This window comes from Phyllobates terribilis, unplaced genomic scaffold (assembly GCF_046119375.1).
Source record: "Phyllobates terribilis strain yellow unplaced genomic scaffold, ASM4611937v1 Scaffold_9__5_contigs__length_417890890, whole genome shotgun sequence".
In the NCBI taxonomy this organism is placed as follows: domain Eukaryota; kingdom Metazoa; phylum Chordata; class Amphibia; order Anura; family Dendrobatidae; genus Phyllobates; species Phyllobates terribilis.
In genome coordinates this window covers 9,801,296-9,824,824 of record NW_027362769.1, presented here as the reverse complement: position 1 = coordinate 9,824,824, position 23,529 = coordinate 9,801,296, and the positions used below count along the sequence as shown (strand labels likewise).

Below are 23,529 nucleotides of genomic sequence, written 5' to 3'. Positions count from 1 at the left end.
TGTACAGTGTGTATATATGTAGTGTGTGTGTGTACAGTGTGTATATGTAGTGTGTGTATATATGTAGTGTGTACAGTGTAGTGTGTGTGTATATATGTAGTGTGTGTGTACAGTGTGTAGTGTGTGTGTATATATGTAGTGTGTGTATATATGTAGTGTGTACAGTGTAGTGTGTGTGTACAGTGTGTATATATGTAGTGTGTGTGTGTACAGTGTGTATATGTAGTGTGTGTATATATGTAGTGTGTACAGTGTAGTGTGTGTGTACAGTGTGTAGTGTGTGTGTACAGTGTATATATGTAGTGTGTGTACAGTGTGTGTGTACAGTGTATATATGTAGTGTGTGTGTACAGTGTGTAGTGTGTGTGTACAGTGTATATATGTAGTGTGTGTACAGTGTGTAGTGTGTGTGTACAGTGTATATATGTAGTGTGTACAGTGTAGTGTGTGTGTACAGTGTGTATATATGTAGTGTGTGTGTACAGTGTTTATATGTAGTGTGTGTATATATGTAGTGTGTGTACAGTGTGTAGTGTGTGTGTACAGTGTGTATATGTAGCGTGTGTACAGTGTGTATATATGTAGTGCGTGGGGGGTATCTCCATAGCTAGCTCCACACAGTGTGGGCACCCGGGATCACCCAGCAGGTGACAGGACAGATGGGCGCTGCAGCACTCGAGCAGGCGCCCTGTGCCCAGCACTCGAGCAGGCGCCCCGAGCCCAGCACTCGAGCAGGCGCCCCGAGCCCAGCACTCGAGCAGGCGCCCCGTGCCCAGCACTCGAGCAGGCGCCCCGTGCCCAGCACTCGAGCAGGCGCCCCGAGCCCAGCACTCGAGCAGGCGCCCCGTGCCCAGCACTCGAGCAGGCGCCCCGTGCCCAGCACTCGAGCAGGCGCCCTGTGCCCAGCACTCGAGCAGGCGCCCTGTGCCCAGCACTCCACCGCACACTCAGCCGCAGCAGGAGGAACACTAAGGCTCCTTTGCTAACAGCCTGGATTCAAGTCGTTTGTTCCGAGATTAGTAAAAGGGTCTTTTCATCAGCGGAGCCGGAGCCATGTACAGCGGGCGGGCAGCGGCAATTCCTGGATGCCGTCCAAGTCTTGGGCAGAGAGGGACGCAGGTTTCCGCTGGTTGTCTCAGCAAGGAAAGGGTGCTTAGTCCCAGCAACTGGGAGGGGGCACGGCCGTGACGTCACTGGTGTGGCTGAGGCGCTGCGCAGCTCCTCACACTGAGCTCGGGCAGAGCTGGGGTGGCAGCAGCGCTGGATCTTCTGCCAGGCGGGGGGTAAGTGAGTGGCAGCGGCGGGCTGGCTCCTGGGGCAGCAGGGGGTGTGTGACGGCCTTTACTCCATCACTGCGGGGTACCTGCAGTTCTGGCCATTAGGAGGAAAGAGGGGGGAAAACTTTCTGTGGAACTCTCCGGTTTGTGTGGTATAAATACTGATGGAAGCAGATAGTTATCCCGGGAGTCTCTGCACTGTGTGCACGGTGTATGCAGCCATAGGAGCCGGTGCAGGGTCTCCTCCACAGCTTCACCTGCTGCCTGGGCTGCACCTCCTCCGCTCACTGTGGCCGCAGTCTCTGGCGATCATGTGTGGCTTATTTGGCTGTTTGAGTCATGTTGGAAGAGTTGATGAAACTTTTGGCAGAGGAAAGTGCATTAGAGTGACTGCTGCTTTATTTATAACCAAGTCTCCTCCTCTGTGGTGCTGGAATGCCAGAGATGGATCATTGTGGTGCTGGAATGCCAGAGATGGATCATTGTGGTGCTAGAATGCCAGAGATGGATCATTGTGGTGCTGGAATGCCAGAGATGGATCATTGTGGTGCTGGAATGCCAGAGATGGATCATTGTGGTGCTGGAATGCCAGAGATGGATCATTGTGGTGCTGGAATGCCAGAGATGGATCATTGCGGTGCTGGAATGCCAGAGATGGGTCATTGTGGTGCTGGAATGCCAGAGATGGATCATTGCGGTGCTGGAATGCCAGAGATGGGTCATTGTGGTGCTGGAATGCCAGAGATGGATCATTGTGGTGCTGGAATGCCAGAGATGGATCATTGTGGTGCTGGAATGCCAGAGATGGATCATTGCGGTGCTGGAATGCCAGAGATGGATCATTGCGGTGCTGGAATGCCAGAGATGGGTCATTGCGGTGCTAGAATGCCAGAGATGGATCATTGTGGTGCTAGAATGCCAGAGATGGATCGTTGCGGTGCTGGAATGCCGGGGATGGATCGTTGCGGTGCTGGAATGCCGGGGATGGATCGTTGCGGTGCTGGAATGCCGGGGATGGATCGTTGCGGTGCTGGAATGCCGGGGATGGATCGTTGCTGTGCTGGAATGCCGGGGATGGATCGTTGCGGTGCTAGAATGCCGGGGATGGATCGTTGCGGTGCTGGAATGCCGGGGATGGATCGTTGCGGTGCTGGAATGCCGGGGATGGATCGTTGCGGTGCTGGAATGCCGGGGATGGAGCGTTGCGGTGCTGGAATGCCAGGGATGGAGCGTTGCGGTGCTGGAATGCCAGGGATGGAGCGTTGCGGTGCTGGAATGCCAGGAATGGAGCGTTGCGGTGCTGGAATGCCAGGGATGGAGCGTTGCGGTGCTGGAATGCCAGGGATGGAGCGTTGCGGTGCTGGAATGCCAGGAATGGAGCGTTGCGGTGCTGGAATGCCAGGGATGGAGCGTTGCGGTGCTGGAATGCCAGGGATGGAGCGTTGCGGTGCTGGAATGCCAGGGATGGATCTTTCCCCGTGATGCTGGAATGCCAGGGATGGCTCTTTCCCCGTGATGCTGGAATACCAGGGATGGATCTTTCCCCGTGATGCTGGAATGTCACAGATGGATTCCTCTCTGTGTTGTTGGAATATTATTGGTAAATTCAACTTTGTGGTGCTGAAATGCCAGGAATTAATCCACTTTGCTGTGTGGGAATGTTCTGACTGGATCCACTTTTGTGGTGCTGAAATCTAAAAGATAGGTCCATCTCTGTGCTACTGTAATGTTGGCTATGGATCCATCTTAATGTTGTCAGTATTAGATTCACTATAATACTGGATTGTCATGGATGGATCCTCCTCCTCTGTTGTACAAGAATCTGAAAGATGGATCCTTCTCAATGGTGCTGAAATAACACTGATCAGTTTCCGTTTGTGGTGCTGGGTTGGTACTGATGGGAGCCTACTCTGTTATCGGTATTGGATCCACTGTGATGCTGGAGCGTCAGCTCTGTAGGACTTGACGTGAAGGATAATTTAGACTTGGACTACTCACAGACCGTTGCACCCAATATTGCTATTGATATGCCACTTTTTTATTGTTTCTGGGGAAGAAAGTCGCAATTGAATGATTTTTCCACAATTTGCATGTAACTTTATTCTCATATAGTGCTAGAATGCGAGGGTCCTATCACTTACAAAGTAGTCGAAGGGGCTGTAGAATCGTGAAGCGACCCTCTAGCCAAAAATGACAATTTCAGAAAATATGGCAAATGTAAATTGACCATATCTGGTGTCCTCTTCATAAATGATCCTTCCATCATGTGTGTGTTCTGGTTCTCCTAGATATCTTCATAAATTAGACATCACAGTCTCAGTTTCCTATGCAGTGCTATAGTTTATTTGCTTAAAAGAATTTCCCATGAGGATTAAAAAAATCTGGTTAAGGGCAAACAAATGTGATCAAATAATCAAAAATAAACTCATCTATTGAAATCCCAGACATTTTAGCACTGCTGTTCCAGTGGTCCCTATTGATCCTGCAGCAATAATGTCATGTCCATCATTTAGTTAACTGCTACCGCCAATCACTGGCCTCAGCACTGCCATGTTTCTAAAACATACCAAATTGATACATGGGGGAAGGTAGAGAGGTGGGCACTGTATCTATGTGGAGGCACATATAAAAAATTGGATCATAATTACTAAATGGGGACTTTTTTCAGTAGAGGAATGATAAGGGCACCATTACTGTGTTGGGTTACAAAGACGTCACTATTACCATATGGAGGTACCGTTGCTCAATAGGGGCACTAATAATGAGGGGGGTTACAGAGAAATCGTTATTACTAGGTGAAGACACAATAGGGGCTATTACTGTGTGGGAGCGCAATGCGGGCAATGTTACTGTTTGGGGGCACAGTAATTATATGGGGCACAACGGTGCATCATTTCTGCATGGAGGCACTGAGGTTACAATATTACTATATGGAGGCAAAATAGAGACACTATTACTTGTAGACGCACACAGGGGGCAGTTTAGTGTATTGATATAATATGTAGAGGCACCATTAGTACAATGCCTTTATTAAGTATTCATACGCTGTGAACTTTTCCACATTTTTTCATGTTATGCCCACAAACTTACCGTAAATGTTTTTTATTTGCATTGCGTGTCTTTTGCGGTATGTCTCTACCAGCTTTGCACATCTGGAGGCTGATATCTTTGCCCATTATTCTTTGCACTCTAGATCTATCTCAGTGAGATTGGATGGAGAGTGTCTGTGAACAGCAATTTTCAAGTCTTGCCATGAATAGGCTTTGATCTAAACCATTCCATTGTAGGTCTGGCAGTATGTTATGTTAAGGGTCGTTGTCCTGCTGGAAGGTGAACCTACACCCCAGTCTGAAGCCTTTTGCAGCCTCTAACAGGTTTTCCTCCAGTATTGCCCTGTATTTAGTTCCATCCACCTTCCCATCAACTCTGACCAGCTTCCCTGTCCTTACTGAAGAAAAGCATCCCCACAGCATAATGCTGCCACCACACTGTTTGACGGTTTTCAGGGTAATTTGCAGTGGTAATTTTCTGCCTCACATCTGACCAGAACACCTTCTTCCACATGCTGGCTGTCTCCCCTGGATGGCTTTTTGTAAACTGCAAAGTGAACGTCTTATCGCATGCTTTCAAAAATGGCTTTCTTTTTGCCACTCTTTCATAAAGGCCAGATTTGTGGAGTATACGACTAAGGCTATGTTCACAGGTTATGTTTTTGCTGCATTTTTAATGCAAATTTCTCCAAATTAAAAGCTGTGTGTTAGGGTATGTGTCCGCATAGCGTTTTACAAGCGTATATGCTGCGGAATTTCTGCAGCGTAAACGCTTCAAAAACGCTTGGTAATCCGCCCCCCATGGTCCTCAATGACAAGCCGCACTATCAATGCCCATGCTGCGGATTTTTCCGCAGCGTTTATGCTGCTCAAAAATCCGCAGCATGTCCATTCATTTTGCGGACACGCAGCGTAATCGCCGCCATTGACTTGCATTGAAACGCATATAATCCGTGTCAGTACATTTGTACACACGGATTATATGCGTTTCAATGTGCGGATGGTACCCAAGTCTGGAGGAGAGGAGACTCTCATCCAGACCTGGGTACCATAGAAACTGTAAAAAAAAGAATTTAAAATAAAAAATAAAGTTTATACTCACCTTCTGATGTCCTCCCGGTGTTATCTCTGCCGCGTCCGGTGTGTTGGGCGGCTCGCGGTGCCAGCAAAAGCTTTGAGATTTCAGAAATCTCATGCACACATTGTTTTTTTTTTTTCCTGACTGAATTGAAAAACTGCTGCGTTTTTAAAAACTGCAGAATGTCACTTCTTTCAGCATTTTTTGCAGCGTTTTTTCAGCGTTTCTCACATATTGTCACACAAGGTGAGGAAAAGACTAAGTGCAACACGAAGGGAAGAGGGGGAGGAAGCCCAAACACTAGGAAAAGGGGGAGTGGAGACCTCCAGGCAGACCCTACCCTATTGTCCCTATAAAGGTTCCACACCTATTGCCGAGCAGGAACCTAAGCCCTGAATAAAGGGCTGTGGAGTCGGAGTCGTGGAGTCGGAATCAGGGTCGGTATAAAATGGACGGACTCCAACTCCTAAAATATATAAGAAATTGGGTATAGTAGTTCAATGCAGTTTGTGGGGAATATTTTTTTCATAAGAATTTGGGAAAGTTATGAAATATCCTCTAAATGTCTGTCCTATTCCTGTTCTAAGGGTCTAGACTTTTAGCTGAGATGAATCTGTGCTACAGTAAATTTATCACTTAAATATGAGCCATGTATGAGGGAGTCGGAGTTGGAGTCGGTGTCATGGAAATTGAGGAGTCGTAGTCGGAGATTTGGCTTACCGACTCCACAGCCCTGCCTGAATGTCCCTAGAGCTTGGCCCTAGATAGGGAGAGGACTGGGTGAGCACTAGTCAAGCCCCACTACAAACTAAAGACAAGGTAGACAAACAAAGGGGATACACTTAGCTTGAGCAGACACCAGAGAGATAAAGCCAACTGTCCTCCAAGGGCACCAGAGAAGAAACTAACCGACTGCTAGTGCTACTGCCTGCATAGAGGTACATAGAACTATCACCGGCGACTCTCTGGGGAAACTGAGACTATTTACCTACCCAGCAGGGGGGGGGGGGTCAATCAGCGATAGAAGATGGCGGTCGCTGCTGGGTCCTAAAGGAGGAAGGATAAAACTATACTACAGAGATGAGGGAATCAAGAAGGCGTCTGCAATGCCAAGCGCAGTGACCTTCTACAGCTGGCTCCAGATCGACTGTCTGTCACACATAACACATCCATGACACATATAAGCAATGAATAAGTGCAAAAACGCAGCAAAAAATGCAGGTATCAAGTTTTGCTGCACTTTTTTGTAGAGAATAGTCACTATTTTTTCAGACATAAAAATCTTTTTCCACTAAATAATTTGATCAAATTGCCCTCTTTCCAAAAATGTTTTTATGGTTTCAGATATATCTTGCATTGGTGACCTGTGTTCATGCTTTTGTGGTGGAAGTAAAGCTGAGCTTTGGAATCCTGGAAAACGAAGCAAAAATTCTAAGAGCCATAGCTTATTTTATTTTTTCATTGATAGAGCCATGTAAGAACTTGTTCTGAGTTTAGTTGATACCAAATGTGAGGCTGTTGCACTGTGCTGTTTACATGGGGGGATTATTGGTGCACACCGGAAATAGTGTAGACATGCCACTTTAACTGTGTGATATGCCTGACCTGTTCATTTCTTTACAACTACATTTGTATATGACGCGCCCCCTGGGTCGTGGGGTACTCGGTAGCCGGGGCCGGTCCTTTTCTATTGGGGTTGTCATGGTGGCAGTGACCTGGTCTGTGGCCCAGGGCGGTCAATAAAATAAAGTGAAGAGTCAATTGGGGCAATAAAGATTTGGGGATAATGTTCGTGACGCCACCCGTGGTATGCGGCTATAGGGGGCCGTTGCTGCTGTGCAGATCCACCGGGGCTGATGATGACGCAGCAGAGATAGTGCAGCTCTCCACGGGCAGAGCTATTGCCAGGGCAGTATATAGGACTTGATGAGGTAGATGTTGTTGGCAGGGATAGTTTAGTGCAGGGCCGATGACGCAGCAATAAATCAAGGACACAGTGGGGTGCAGTCTTCAGGCTTTACTCACAGTCCTTAGGCAGTTCCAGGTTATCACTGCAGCCGGTTATAACCGCCCACGTCGTCCTGTGTTCTCCAAGGAAGGGATCCAGCCAACTCCCAGGCAGTTCAGGTACACTTAGGTTGTGTGCCCACGATACGTTTTTAATGCGTTTCTGCAGCTGCGGAAACGCATTAAAAACGCATGGTAGAAGGGCAGCAATGTTCCCCCAATGATAATCCGCATGTGCTGTGCACATGCTGTGGAAATTTCCGCTGCGGATTATCATTGCGGAAAAAAACGCAGCACTACCAATTATTTTGCGGAAATGCTGCGTTTTCGCCACCATTGACTTGCATTAGAACGCACCAATTCCGCAAGACTGCATCTGTACTTGCGTAATTGGCGCGTTCTAATGTGCGGATGGTACCCGGGTGTAGAGGAGAGGAGAGTGTCATCCACACCCAGGTACCATTGAAAAATCGGTAAAAAAAGAATAAAATAAAAACTAAATGTATATTTACCTCCCGGCGGTCCGCTGAGCATTTCTGCATCGTGGGCACATAGCCTTAGTCGGGATCCCCTTCTTATGTGCCTCTCTGGCCGTCTCCCTGTGCTGGCTCTCACCCTCCTGCCCTGCGCCTCACAATCAGTGTCCCAAGCCAGTGGCCTCGGGCCTTGTTGGGCGAATTACTCTCAGTCCCCTGGACCCTATGTGGCCTATTTTCGGCGATGTAATTGTGGATTACGGCTGCAACACCTTGAATATGCTGCGGCCTCCGGTTGGCTAGCTGAGCCTGGTTGTTCTCCACTAGTCTGGGGCCGGTCGCCTTCTGCGGCCTGGTCCCTCCACTCGACGGCGGTCGGGTGGATGTGGGTCCCACGGAGAGCGTCCGCGCTCCCGTGCCCCTGAGACCCCCTCTGTCTCTTCTTCCTTCTTCTGGGCCCCTTAATCTAGGCCCTCTCCTGTCTGGACCTGTCACAAGCAGGACCTCCCTCCTGAGCTTACAGCCCTGACTGAGCCCCTTCTAGAAGATTCCCCTTCTTCTTATACCCTCTGCTAGGGTGCTCCTCTTTTCTGCTTCCTCCACCCACTCCCACTACATGGTTCCCTCTCCTTTCGTTCCCCCCCCCTCCAGCCAGGGACAGGGCTCAGCCGTGACCAAGTGCATCTTGCCCCGTCTGCTGGTCTGAAGTGGTGTAGAGCTGGATGCAGGTGTGTGAGTCCCGGGTAGTGTTCCTTCCTTACCTTGGAGTGGGGTACCACACCTCTGGGTGAGGTGCAGTACCTCTGTGGCAACTGGACCCGCAGGGGCGCCACATATATATGGCAGTACTTTCTCAGTTTAATTATTCTAAAATTCTTTGGAGCTTTTTTTAAAAGTATAATTTTAGACAGCATATGCATACAAAATCACTCATCCTTTATTAATCAAATAGGTAAAAAAATAATCACAATTCTTGGTAATATGTACTATATATTAATATGGCTGACCTGTGGGCCATTGCTGTGTTCCTGGCTGAATGTAGGTTGAACTGCTGGGATTGGAGTTATATTCCAGTTATTCTTCTCAGCAGTTGCCACTGAAGCAGGATGGGTGCACTGACAGTACCAGAGATATCACCATGATAAAAATGTATGTCATGATGGATGTACTAGAAATTGACCATGACAGACATCTTAGTACTGGATTGTTAAGGAGTTAAAGTTTGTAGTTCATTATTAACCCTTTTCTTTATCGTGTGGTTTTGCATTTTTGCACTTTTATCTTTCTTTCCCTTCTTCCAAGAGTCATGACCTTTTTATTTTTAACATTTTGCAGCATGAATTATAGTTTTATATGACACTATTCTTATTACCATGAAAAACAGGACAGAAATTCTAAGTGAGATGAAATGGTGAAAAGGCATTTCTGCCTTTGTTTTTTAAGGGTTATATTGGCGGGGGAAGTAGTTTCCAGCGTTCATTATGTGGTAAAAAGGATCTGACAATATGCCTCTTCAGGTAAGTAAAATTACTATACCAAACTTCTAAGATTTTTTTTACATTTATTTTTTATTTTACATATAATTCAGAGCCTTGGAAAAATAAAATTGTTTTGTGTAACTTTTTTTTGAGATCTATAACTTTTACAAATGTCCATTTTTTTCACCACTTAAATGAAAAATGCATATTTTTTAATGGCATAATTACACTGACCAATAATTTCACTTTCCCAGATCATTTTCTATCACACAATGACCATAGTAAAAACAAAACTATCAAAAATATTGTGGAATAGCATTTTTTCCACCATTTCACCGCAATTGTTTTTTTTTTTTCATTTTTCACTATATTATATGGTAAAGTGAATTGTGTGATTGAAAACGTCAAAACCAGAAGTGAATGAGAAATTCAGAAGTGGTGCGCATTTTTCCTATTATAATTTTACTCTGATAAGTTCTACTCCTGATTTTGGCTGACAAGTATAAAATACTGGACATGTGAGTATGACCTTAGATATTAGGTCACAGATATATAGAAGGAACAGTTTTTTTCTGAGCACTGAGTCATTAGTGAAGGGATTGTAATATAGGAGAGGCAGAACAATAATTAGGTCGATTAAATGGCGGCAGAGTTGAGAATAGATTGGACGAGTGCAAAAGAGCTGGATGGAAGGTCAACCAGAAGAATGTTACTCTAAACTAGGCAGATGTTGAGGACATGCACGAATATATTTGTGGATTCAAAGTTGGGCAATATTTTTCACTTTTTATGTGGAGCAGCTAGTAAAGGCACGATTGTGCAATTTGAAGGAGAAAGTAGTATCAAACTTAAGGATCTAATCTTTTAAGATTCGTCTACCTTAATCATAATTGTTTTATTTTGATTGTCATTTAGAATATACTGTACTTCTTGGTTGATTATTACTGGTTCAACTTTTCTAGTGACATTAGCAAGCAATAACTAATCACAGTTCTTGTTGAATTGTTTGGCAAAGGATTTTCCTAGAAGAGTTTGCGATTAAATTAACTTGTGTTGCATCCATGTCTATCCTCATTTCTCCTACTTCTGCTTCTGCCACCTGGTCATTACAGGCAACACTTTCTCTGATTCACACATTTATCTGACACTGTCCTGTTTGTTGATTTCTGTTTCTGACCTTGTTTTGACGTTTCTTCTGCCTTAAGATTCTGTTCCTTTTTCTCACCTCCTGATATTGATGTGGTTTTCTGACCATCCCCTGCCAACCCGCTCCATCAGCCATCAATCTTCTGGGGACCTACCCAGGGGCCTCTGTGTAAGTCGACATTGTATATACAGGGGGAAGGCCAGGGCTCCTAGAATCTGCTAGACAGAATGGCTAGCAGAATGCCTGTCTGTCGAAGCCTAATTAAGAGATGCCCGGCTACCACGCACAGAGCCTCCATGACAGTTGCTCTTCTTTGTAATCCTGAGGTTTCAGGCCTGTGAAAAATGTCTGTCATGCTTATAAGGCGTAGATTTGCTTTGTATTCATTTCTGATCTATTTCTGCTCCTGGCAGGACATATCTCGTTTGTTTTTTTAGATTCTTTGAAATTCATAAGAGCTGTAAAAATTAAAAACCTGAATCATGTGCCATTTTTATACTAGATGTTTTAATATATGAGCAAAATTAAATGTGAGCAAGTAATTTTTAATTAAAATTCAGCAGGTTTGCTGAATTTTTCCCATAAATGTCATTAAAGAATTATCCCTTTTTTCGGCCCTGCTTAGGCTTACAGGAATGAAAAACTCAGGATGGGGAATGGATGCAAAATCCTGCCCTGTTGATTTTGGGGATGCCGTCATTCTATTATCGAGAATGTGGAGGAGGTGTAGGAAAGATGAATAGTGAATAAACACCACGATCAATGGAACCAGACCTAGCACCTAACTATGGAGGCTTCACCATCTGTCCTTGTTACAGTGGTGCTTTGTGGCCGCTCAAAATATAGACTCCATAGGCCATGAAAGACATGTACTTGTTCCTGACCATAATTAATACTCTACATTTCAACAGTGCAGTACACTTTCAAGCTCAGTGCCTAATCTACAGAAAGGCTCACATTCTCTCATGAGAGCACAGAGGAGTCACACGTGGTGGCTACCTTCCAGTGAAACTGAAAGCACAACATCATTACACAAATTGCAGTGGAATCCACTAAGAGTTGCGTCTATGACTGCACAACCAGAAACTTGACATGATATGAATTGAGTGGACACACAAGTGGATGACTAGAAGCATATAGTTATTTCCTAGCTGCACAATCAGGTATAGCTATCTGGTGGTGCAAAGGAGAATAATGAGGAGGAGTAGTTGGAGTACTACAAGAAGTAGATGATAATGTTGATGACACTGACCAGGTACTACTTGAGGATGCGGCCTGGTTCCCAGACAGATGATCGCGAGAATAAGGTGTAGGAGGACACTTTTAGCCTCATTCATATTGCTAGTCACTTTGTTTTTCCCACATCTTCATGTGATGCTGCTTCATATGCTGATGAAGGGCCTTAGTCCGCCTTCCTAGTCTGCACATAGCGAAATATTTTCTGTGTAAACGAATTACCACACGCAAGATGCTTTTACATATGACTCGCTACCAACACGACCATGATTATACTTTTCAGGCACTGTTAAGCCTCCTCTACCAGCAGTAATTGCGACATCATCTGCTCCGGAGCTGACCGCTAAAAAAGCAGATCTGCCCTGGTCGATACTTTTAAGAAGCTCTGGAGAGGGACAGAAGCGCACACAAAATAGGGCAATACCGTCTGGTAAGGGATAGCTATAATCAATGGTAGCACTCACCTATGGGTGTTGTGTGCAGGCACAACACCCATAAAGGCATGAAAATCCGCTGCTGCAGCCCCATGGCTGGAGTAAAGGTTCTTCCAGAGGTATAATGCCAAAAATTAAAGCTGGCATGTTTAGGCAGGCTGCGCTGCGGGAATGAATAGCCAAAATTATTAATACCAATGCGTTTTTGCACCGAACCGGTGCCTTTCTCAAGGTATAAAAACCAAGTGACACACTTGGCTCTTCACCTTGAGAAAGGCGCTGATTCGGTGCAGAAACGCGTTGGTAGTAATAAAAAACATTTTGGAATCCTAATGCTGTTCATTTCCGCAGCCCGTATAAAAGTGCTAGCTTTCATTTTTGCCACTGGTGGATATTTTAAACAGACATCTGCTTTTGCTTTTTTTTATTGCCAGTGCCACCATCCTCCTCATATAATAACATCACCTACTCATCACCCCAATCTAATTCCCAGGTCTTGTCCACCACCCCATCGTCATCATCCCCTACCCAGCTAACAGTTTGTCATGGTGCGAAATATCTTGAGCTCTGTGCCCCCTCTCCTGATTTCCACTTTTCCACCTCCTTGTCCACCAGTGCCCCAACTACCATGACTGACAGAGCCACCAACACAGCCAGGTGTTTTAATCATGATCTCTATCTCGTCTGACAACAAATCTGACCATTCATCTTTTCAGATAAACCAACTGGAAGAATTTGTTGTTGTGAAACATCTTCCTTAGCCCCAAGAATGCTGTAGCTTAGGGGACTTCTAAGGGGAAAAATATAGATGTGTCATTGGTGAAAATGAAAGTCTGCAATGTAAAAAAAATATTAACTTTTACAGCAGCAGAGGAGGTGGACTTTGCAGAGCACTGACTCAAACTGACAGTGTCACTATCAAAGATAACAACATCCTTTTGTGACTGAGATGAGCTATGTGCCTTATATTCCATAATGTCCTCCACTTCCTCCTCACTAATACACAGGCGGGAGGCAAAGGAGGACAATTGCGACTTGCCTTTAGTAGTGCTACTGCCAGAATAGCTGGTGTAAGAGGTAGTGGTGGTACTGCTGCTAGCATCTCCCACATTCTTATTGCCAAATATTGTTTTTTTCTCTTTTACATTACTGCATCCATTGCCACTGAAAACTTTTTTTCTTTTACCATTCAATTTTTACTAAACTAACTTTTGTCAATATGTGACATGCAGAAGTAGTTCTGTTGCAGAGTGTGACATGCAGAAGTAGTGCTGTTGCTTTAAAAGCATTCAGCTACTATTAGAAGTAACACAAGCACATGAGACAGGAAGTGTTGTGCTCCAGAAGCATCCAGCAACTAGAGGGGTTAACACAGTCATAGGAGAAGGAGAGTGTTTTAGCAGAGCCCCAGGGGGATTGTGGGGAAGTTGTTTACTGTCTGGCTGGAGCCGAAGAGAAAGGTGGCTTATGATCTGTATCTCACAGAAGGCAAGGGAACAGAAATAAGGTCAGGAGGGAAGCTAATCAAAGGTCAGTTAGACTCCTTGAGCTAACAGTGTGGAGTATTATCAGCCAGGAAGATAAGGACTGGAAGGAAGCCTGTCATATAGATCATCTCCCTCATTACACCCTTCCCCCCTCCATCTCCATACAGGATAAAGAATGCTGTGTACTATTGAGTCCTTGTGAAGGAAAAGCCTGTGGTTGTGTATGCATAAAAATTGTGCTGTACTGTGCTACCAGATAATAGCCTTCTTACTGCTGTCCTGCAAAGGAGACTGTACTGTTATTACTGGAGCCTGTTGCTCAAAGAGACATTTGCATTGCACTGGCCGTGCCTCATTAAATGTTACTGTTCTACCGTTTATGAAGACTCTTGTCAGCAACTGAATGTATTGTGTGCCTGAGAGAAGCTGCAGGCTATGGTCACCCTGAGTAATGGTTCCTCCAAGATTCCAACGAATTCATGTAACCGGTCTCGCCCCTATCTGAACTTAGGCGGCGTGCGTGTAACATATGTTTTCAATCACAATTTCCCTTTTCTCCAAAAAGACTGTTATGTTCTGCTACCAGAGCTAAGGAAAGAGAGGAGATCTGTCCCTACGATAGAACTCAGCTTAATCCCTACGATGTAACAGGGGACCTGATCCTGCGATCAGACCTGCTAAAGTCCTAAGCTAGTCTGTACGGAAACCTATAGATGTGGGGAAGGAATCCCTACAAGTACTAAGGACTGGGAGGAAAATGGGACACCTCCTAACAGAAATAGTAGCAGACAGACGAACAAACAAAACACATAGAACACAGAGGTCCGTAGACCAAGCAAACTAACAGAGTTAGATACAGAGCACAGGCTAGCTAGAAAGTAGTTATACAATGAAGTCCAGCAAAGCCAGAAGGGCGGAGCAGGATTAAATAGGCCAACAAGGTCATGTGACCAGCAAAGGAAAAAACCTAAGAGCAAGGTTCTAACAGTACCCCCCCTTCTAAGAGGATCCTCCGGATCCCCTAGGACCAGGCTTATCAGTAAATCTCCTGTGAAACGCTCTGATAAGTCTGGACGCGGAAACATCATCCGACCTCACCCAAGAATTATCCTCGGGTCCGAAACCTTTCCAGGCCACAAGATACTGCAAACTACCTCTATACCGTCTAGAGTTAAGGATGCGAGAAATTTCATATTCCCCGTCCTCCACCACCGGAGGAACAGAGGCAGAGGCGTCACCATCCGACACAACAGCTTTTTTTAACAGAGAGACATGAAATACCGGATTAATTCTCCAGGAGGTAGGAACCTCCAACCTAACAGCAGATTGGTTGACAACCTGAAGCACCTTAAAGGGCCCTACAAACTTGGGACCCAATTTCTTAGAAGGAATCCTCAACCGCAGATTCCTAGAGGACAACCAAACCATGTCACCAACAGCGAACAAAACCTCCTGTCGTTTCCTATCAAAGTAGTCTTTAGATTTTCTGTTGGCCTCCTGAAGATTACCACGCACATCCGTCCAAACTCTCTCCAAATCACCGGAAAAACTCTCCTCCTCAGGCACGGCAGATCCTAACTTGGAGAACGACCCAGACGACGGATGTCTCCCAGAACAACAAAAAAAAGGCGAACAACCAGCAGAAGAAGATGTATGATTGTTCAGAGCAAATTCAGCAAGTGGCAGAAACTCAGACCACCCCTCTTGATTGTCTGCCACAAAACAACGCAAGAACTGCTCAACATCCTGGTTTTTCCTTTCTGTCTGGCCATTAGATTCAGGATGATATCCGGACGAGAACGACAAATGAACTCCCAACCTGTCACAAAAGGCACGCCAAAAACGAGCCACGAACTGAGGACCCCTATTAGAAACAATGTCAGTAGGAACGCCATGAAGTCTGACAATTTCCTTGACAAAGGCCTTAGCGAGAGTTTTAGCGCAGGTCAGTTTGACGAAGGGAACCAAGTGACACATCTTGCTAAAACGGTCCACGACCACCCAGATGACAGTAAAACCCTCAGAGGGGGGAAGGTCAGTTATAAAGTCCATAGCCAAATGTGTCCAAGGAGCACTGGGAACCTCCAAAGGACAAAGCAACCCCGCAGCAGGAGTATGTGAGGACTTAGATCTAGCACATATAGTACATTGACGCACCCACTTAATGACTTCCTTCTGCCATCCAGGCCACCAAAAACTGCGACCCACCAGTCTCTTGGTCTCAGAGATTCCGGGATGACCTGCCAACCGAGATTCGTGACACTCAACAAACAAATCTCTCCTAAAGGTCCCAGGCACAAACAACCTCCCATGAGGAGTGTTAGATGGGGCATTCTCCTGTGCTTTAAGAATCTCATCTTCCAAAACAGAGTCCAAAGCAGCTATCACAACACCTTCTTGTAAAATGTTCTCCTCTTTCTCAGCACCGACTATGGGAGAAAAACTGCGAGACAAGGCATCCGCCTTAACATTCTTAGTACCAGGGATGTAAGTAACGGAGAAATTAAACCGCGAGAAAAACAGTGCCCACCTAGCCTGACGGGCATTCAGGCGCTTGGCAGCATCAAGATATATCAGATTTTTATGATCCGTAAGAACCTGAACGGGAAATTCAGCACCTTCCAAGAAGTGGCGCCAGTGTTCAAATGCGAGTTTAATAGCCAATAATTCCCGATTACCAATATCGTAATTCAGTTCAGTCTCCGAAATTTTTTTTGAAAAAAAGGCACAGGGATGTAATCCATCCCCGTTATCCTGAGACAATACTGCGCCAACCCCCACAGAGGAAGCATCAACCTCAACCAAAAACGGCTTAGTCACATCAGGCTGCATAAGGATGGGAGCAGAGGTGAACCTCTCCTTGAGATACACAAAAGCTTCAATGGCCTCAGAAGACCACTGAACCGCATCAGCACCTTTCCTGGTGAGATCGGTCAGAGGTTTGACAATACTAGAAATTTTTTTTATGAATTTTCTGTAATAATTGGCGAAACCCAAAAACCTCTGTATTGATTTCAAACCAATAGGCCTAGGCCATTCCTGCACAGCTTGAACTTTAACCGGGTCCATCTCAAAACCTTCACTGGAGACAATGTAGCCCAAAAAATTAATTCTCTGTACAGCGAACTCACATTTCTCCAGCTTAGCAAAAAGCGAATTGTCCATTAATAACTGTAATACCTCACGTACGCTCCGCCAATGAGACTCCAGATCCGGCGAATAAATCAAAATGTCATCCAAATACACAACCACATTTTTGCCGATCAAAGGTCTAAGGATGTCATTAATAAGATTCTGAAAAAATGCAGGAGCATTAGTAAGACCAAAAGGCATAACCAGATTCTCAAAATGACCCACAGGAGTGTTAAAAGCAGTCTTCCATTCGTCACCCTCCTTCATGCGCAACAGATTGTATGCCCCCTTAAGGTCAATTTTAGAGAACCACTTGGCCCCCATTAACTGGTTAAACAGATCAGGAATCAATGGCAGTGGGTAAGGATTGCGTACAGTAATTTTGTTAATCTCACGAAAATCCAGACAAGGACGTAAACCGCCGTCCTTTTTTTTACAAAAAAAAATCCAACCGCCACAGGAGACTTAGAGGGCCTAATGTGACTGGCGGCCAAACTTGTCTGTATGTATTCCTCCAAAGCCTTCCTCTCAGGAATAGTAAGGTTAAATAAACGACTTTTAGGAAGAGTCGCTCCAGGGACAAATTCAATAGAACAATCATAGTCTCTATGGGGAGGCAAAACCTGCGATTCCTTCTCAGAAAAAACTCTCCAAAAATCCTGAATAGGAACAGGCAATTCTCCCCTATCCACAGCTGCAATACGCCCGTTACAACACTTGTCATAACGTTTATGGCTCCAGGATTTAATTTCACTGGTAGACCAATCCAGTACAGGATTGTGAAATTTTAACCAGGGCAATCCCAATATTACTGGAGAAGGCAAGTTATTCAAGACTACCAAATCCAATTTCTCATGGTGAACACCATTAATAATGAGAGGAAATTCACAGACCTTGAGAGTAACATTCTTCAAAGGGGAACCATCCACAGAAACCACAGCAATGGGGGATGATAAAGGTTCGGGTTTTAAATTGAGTCTTTCCAAGAATCCCCCATCAATTACATTCAGAGTAGACCCACAATCAACAAACACCCGAAATTCCATTAATTTTTCCTGAGCAATCGTGGAAGCAGCTAAAAATACACCCTTGGAATTTAAACAGGCAATACGGGCATGACTGACCATTTTTTTTTCTTTCTTCATACGAAGCTCACAGCCTTTAATCAAATGACCAGATTTTCCGCAATAGAAACACAAGCCTTCAAAAAATCTGCGGTCTTTTTCTTGAGAGCGAGGTGCCACCGATCCAATCTCCATCGGTTCACCACTGTTAGTACACACATTCTCATAACCAGAAACTGACATAGCAGAGGATTTGCTCTCATTAACCCTTGCACGCAGTCTCCTATCCACCCGTATAGCTAATTGCATAGCCTGTTGCAAATCTTCAGGTGTAGGATAAGCAATTAGCAGGTCTTTAACCCTTTCATTGAGCCCAGCAAGAAATAGACTTTTCAGAGCAGAATCGTTCCACCCTGTTTGAGTAGACCATCGACGGAAATGAGTACAATATTTTTCCACATTACCTGATCCCTGTTTCAAACGTCTCAACTCAGATTCAGCTGATGAGACACAGTCAGGATCATCATATAATAGTCCCAAAGCAGAAAAAAAACTATCCACTGATCTGAAGCATGTATCACTAGGTTGCAAAGAAAAGGCCCACTCCTGAGGCTCTTTGCGCAAAAGTGACATTATGAACCCTATGCGGTGGGATTCATCCCCAGAGGACTTGGGTATCAAACGAAAATACAATAAGCAAGCATTTTTAAATGAAAAAAATTCTCGGTGTTCACCAAAAAATAAATCCGGCAAACATACCTTAGGCTCCAAGAAATGTGCTCCAGGACAGTTACTCACGTGCTGACGGAGCTCGGCCACCTCCAGAGAGAGTCCCTGCAGGCGATGAGCCAAATCCTGATCCGACACCATGATGGAACAGAAAAATCTTTCCTTAGAGAATTTGCTGGCTGGACTTACTGTTATGTTCTGCTACCAGAGCTAAGGAAAGAGAGGAGATCTGTCCCTACGATAGAACTCAGCTTAATCCCTACGATGTAACAGGGGACCTGATCCTGCGATCAGACCTGCTAAAGTCCTAAGCTAGTCTGTACGGAGACCTATAGATGTGGGGAAGGAATCCCTACAAGTACTAAGGACTGGGAGGAAAATCGGACACCTCCTAACAGAAATAGTAGCAGACAGACGAACAAACAAAACACATAGAACACAGAGGTCCGTAGACCAAGCAAACTAACAGAGTTAGATACAGAGCACAGGCTAGCTAGAAAGTAGTTATACAATGAAGTCCAGCAAAGCCAGAAGGGCGGAGCAGGATTAAATAGGCCAAAAAGGTCATGTGACCAGCAAAGGAAAAAACCTAAGAGCAAGGTTCTAACAAAGACTGACCAAGAAATTCTAGGTACGGATACCAAAAAAACAGCTGTGGCGACACGCTGCAGTATTAGCATAGCATTTATGGACGTCAAATTTAATTAATAAAAAGTGTGCAAAAAGTAGTCGTTTGTGATACATACACTCTGTGAAATAGACAGTTGCAGTTAAATATCTCAATTTTTTTCATTCTCTTTTGTAAACTTACATAGTAACGTAGGTTGAATAAAGACTTAGGTCCATCAAGTTCAGCCTTCCTCCACCAATTGTACTCCCTACACTAACATACTGACTTACTATCTGGGACTAGGCCACACAAATGTATTATTATTACTACCATTTTTATTAATGCTGCGCTAATACAAATAAAAATATACCGTTTATAATTTTATTAAATTAGTTTTATATTTTGTATTACTCTTGTGATTCTAATAATTGTATTACTAAAATCCCTATGCCTAAATCTGTTGATCCAGAACAAGGCAAAAACCCCAGAACACATTCAGCCAATTTGCGTCATGGGGGAAAAATTCCTTCTTGACCCAGAGGAAAGGCGATCAGTCCTAGAACCCTGGATCAAACCTAATTATGATACTTGTTATGTAATTACTATTACTGTACTAAATGTACTACTGTAGATGTAACATTTTGTCTAATTTAACTGTAACCCACAATGTTATGTGTATTGAGGAAGTCATCCAGCCCTTTTTTGAAAGCTGTTATAGTGTCGGCCATTACTACCTCTTGTGGCAGACCATTCCACAGTCCGACTGCTCTGACTGTAAATAACCCTCCCCTGTTTAGGTCCCGGAATCGCCTTTCTTCCACCTGCAATGTGTGCCCCCTGGTCCTTAGTATGGTCTTTGGAAGGAACAAGTCATGTGCCAGTCTTTTGTACTGACTACACATATATTTATACATGTAAATGAGATCCCCTCTGGCTCTGAGGCGTCATTTTTCTAACCTAAACAAGCTCAACTTTTTCAACCTCTCATCATATGAGAGGCCTCCCATCCCTTGTAATTATCTAGTTGCCCGTCTTTGAACTAAGTCTGACTTCTGAATAACCTTTTTAAAATGTGGAGCCCAAAACTGGATCCCATATTCCAGATGTGGCCTCACCAATACTTTATAAAGGGGCAACAGTACATTAGGTTCACAGGATTTTATTTCTCTTTTTATACATCCTAAAATCTTGTTTGCTTTTGTGGCTGCTGCTTGACATTGAGTACTGCTGCTCAGTTTACTTGTAACCAGAATATCAAAGTCCTTGTCTTATTCTGTAGTCCCAAGTATACTCCCATTTAATGTATATGCAGCAATAGGATTACTCCGTCCTAGGTGCATTACTCTACATTTATCTACATCAAGCCTCATCTGCCAAGTGTTTGCCCATTCAGTCATCTTGTCTAGATCGTTCTGCAATATCATAATGTCAAGATCAGATTTTAATATTCTATATAGTTTGGTGTTGTCAGCCAAAACTGACACTTTACTCTCAATCCCTTCCCCAAGGTCATTAATAAAGAGGTAAAAAAGAATTGGTCCTAGCACAAATGCCTGTGGCACCCCACTGCTGACTATATTCCATTTAGAGAACGTACCATTTATACCAACTCTTTATTTCCTATCATTTAGCCAATTCCTTACCCATCTACATATAGTTCCCCCAAGTACTTGCTTCTAGTGATGGGCGAACCCGAACAGTAAAGTTCGGGGTCCGTACCGAACACCGACTGTTTGGGCATGGACCCCGAACACGAACTTCCTAATGAAGTCTGTGTTACTGTTCAGGTGTTTCCCGCATTGTCACCTGTGTGACATCGTTACCGCGATCAGAGGGCTGTGGAATCATGCTGTCAGGTGTCCCACAGCTGTGACAGTAATCCGTGGTAAAAAGCTTACCATGTCTCATAGGCGCCGGCTGATGGGACTGCTACCACCATCAGCCGACGCCTGCTGTCATTGGAAATAGCGAGTACAGGCGCCGTTGGATGGGAGCAGTAGTCTCTCAACAGCTGCGCCTGTGCTGAAAGTAAAGAAAAAAAAAAGATAAAAAAATAATAAAAAAAATATTCAAATTAAAAAAAAAAACAACACATTATACTCACCTACACCTTGTCCACGATGCCCTCGTCCCCTGCAAAAAAAATAAAAAGTAAAAGAACACCATATACTCACATTAACCCCTAAACCACGATGCCCATGTCTGCAGAAATAAATAAAAAATATTAAACCACCATAATCCTCACCTGTCCACCATAGTCCATATAATCCGAGTTTCCCACGTCGATCTCCTGAATAGAATGGCCACATCAGAAAATGTGACAGCTCTATTTTGCAGCCGCGATACACTGTCAGGAGCGTGATCGCTCCCACTGTGTATCGCGATGAGCTACCGGCAGAGAGGTCAGACGAGTTCATCAACTAATGTTCTCGTGTGACCTCTCTGCCGGCAGCTCAGCCTGTACACTGACACAGGAGTAATTACACTCCTGTGTCAGTGTATAGCCTGCTGTCCTCTAGAACAGTCACGACTGCTGATGTGACTGTTCTAGAGGTGACCTGGATCGCCATGGAACAATCTGGAGTGTCATCGCATCGGACAGGTGTGGGATATGTTTTTTTTTTATTTTATTTTTGTTACAGGAGACGAAGGCTTCAATGGAATGGACGTTAGGTAAGTATTTTTTTTTGTGTGTGCTTTTTATTTCAAATAAAGGACTTTTTTCTGGCCGTGTCTTTATTTCTCAAATTTTACTATAGGATTAGTAATTGGGGCATCTTTTAGACGCTGCTCCATTACTAACCTGGGCTTCATGTCAGCCGCCAATACAAGGCTGACATAAACACCAACCTTATTAACCCATTCACCACCGCTACACGGCATTGGGAAGAGGGGAGGCTAAGCGCTAGATTTGGCGCATCGTATGGATGAGCCTTTTCTAGAGCAGCTGAGAGCTGTTATTATTAGCCTCGGAGGGGGCTAATATCCATGGCCCCTTCCCTGGCTATTAATATCAGCCCACAGCTGTCTCTTTAGCTTTTGCTGGTTAGATTTTATATGGGAACCCTATGTCAGTTTACTGGGGGACCCAGAAAAAAATTATCTATCCTATCTATCCTATCTCTATATCTATCTATCTATCTATCTATCTATCTATCTATTATCTTTCTAGCAGTCTGTCTATCATCTATATATCTATCTATACAGCTATCTATCCATCTACCGATAGACTGATAGATAGCTTGATAGACATATGGATAGATATACAGATATATAGGTAATATATAAATATACAGATAGATAATAGATATATGGATAGATAGGTAATAGATAATAGATATATAGATAGATACCGTATATACTCGAGTATAAGTCGACCCGAGTATTAGCCCCCTTAACCCCAATCCTGGTATACATGGCCTCATCCCCCAATCCTGGTATGTATGGCCCCATCACTGCACACATAAAAAATAAACACTTATACTCATCTTCTTTGCTCACCTCTGCTCCAGCGCTGCATCCTGTTCTGCTGCAGCAGCTCATGTCAGCATCTGAGCAGCTCATGGAGTCACTGCCATGCGCTCTCAGACGCTGATGTGAGCTGACATCATATTCACTCTCCACGCCGGGACTATGTGCATGGAGAAGAGTGAATATGCATTCTGTTTAGTAGCGGGAACTGTCAGCAGGAGCTGCGGCTCAGCGCTTCTCCGTGCCCGCTATTAAAGAGAATGAATATTCATTCTTCTCCACGCCCATTGGAGTGGAGAAGAGGGAATATTCATTTCCCTTTAGCAGCGAGCACACATGGTAGCTGCTACAGCGGCTGCTGCTTGTGCCCCACTCCTCCACCACAACCCTCCTGCCCCCACTAACCACCAACAAAATTTTCTATATACTCGAGTATATACCGTATTTTTCGGACTATAAGACGCACCTAGGTTTTAGAGGAGGAAAACAGAAAAGAAAAATTTGAGCAAAAAATGTAGTCAGGATGCCCTCTTAAGGGGGAGGGGGTCTGCTGCTGACACTGTTATAGGGGTAATGTCCCCCAATTCTGTTAATATCCCCCATCCTGGTATATATGGCCCCCTCTTTCCTGTTATACTTGTCCCTCATCCCTATCCTGATATGCATGGCACCCCTCATCCCCATCCTGGTATGCATGGCACCCCTCATCTCCATCCTGATATGTATGGCATCCTTCATCCCTCATTGTGGTATGTATGGCCCCCCTCATCCCTCATTCTGGTATGTATGGCACCCTTCATCTTGGTATGTATGGCCCCCCTCATCCCTCATCCTGTTATGTATGGCACTCTTC

The 23,529-nt window shown here is 44.6% G+C and overlaps 1 protein-coding gene across 15 annotated transcripts in view; it reads left to right on the top strand.

Annotated features, from left to right (window-relative positions):
- The first annotated feature begins 949 nt into the window (after positions 1 to 949).
- GULP1 (GULP PTB domain containing engulfment adaptor 1) overlaps positions 950 to 23,529 on the top strand; it is a 1,414,565-nt gene continuing 1,391,985 nt past the window's right edge. For 4 of the 15 annotated variants that reach the window (XM_073646304.1, XM_073646309.1, XM_073646313.1 and 1 more), the window contains exon 1: positions 950 to 1,283. The gene's annotated coding sequence lies outside the window, so the exon portion shown is untranslated. Of the gene's footprint in view, positions 1,284 to 9,331; positions 9,406 to 23,529 lie in introns of all 15 variants that reach the window. The other 11 variants (XM_073646312.1, XM_073646307.1, XM_073646311.1 and 8 more) reach the window with 11 other exon arrangements.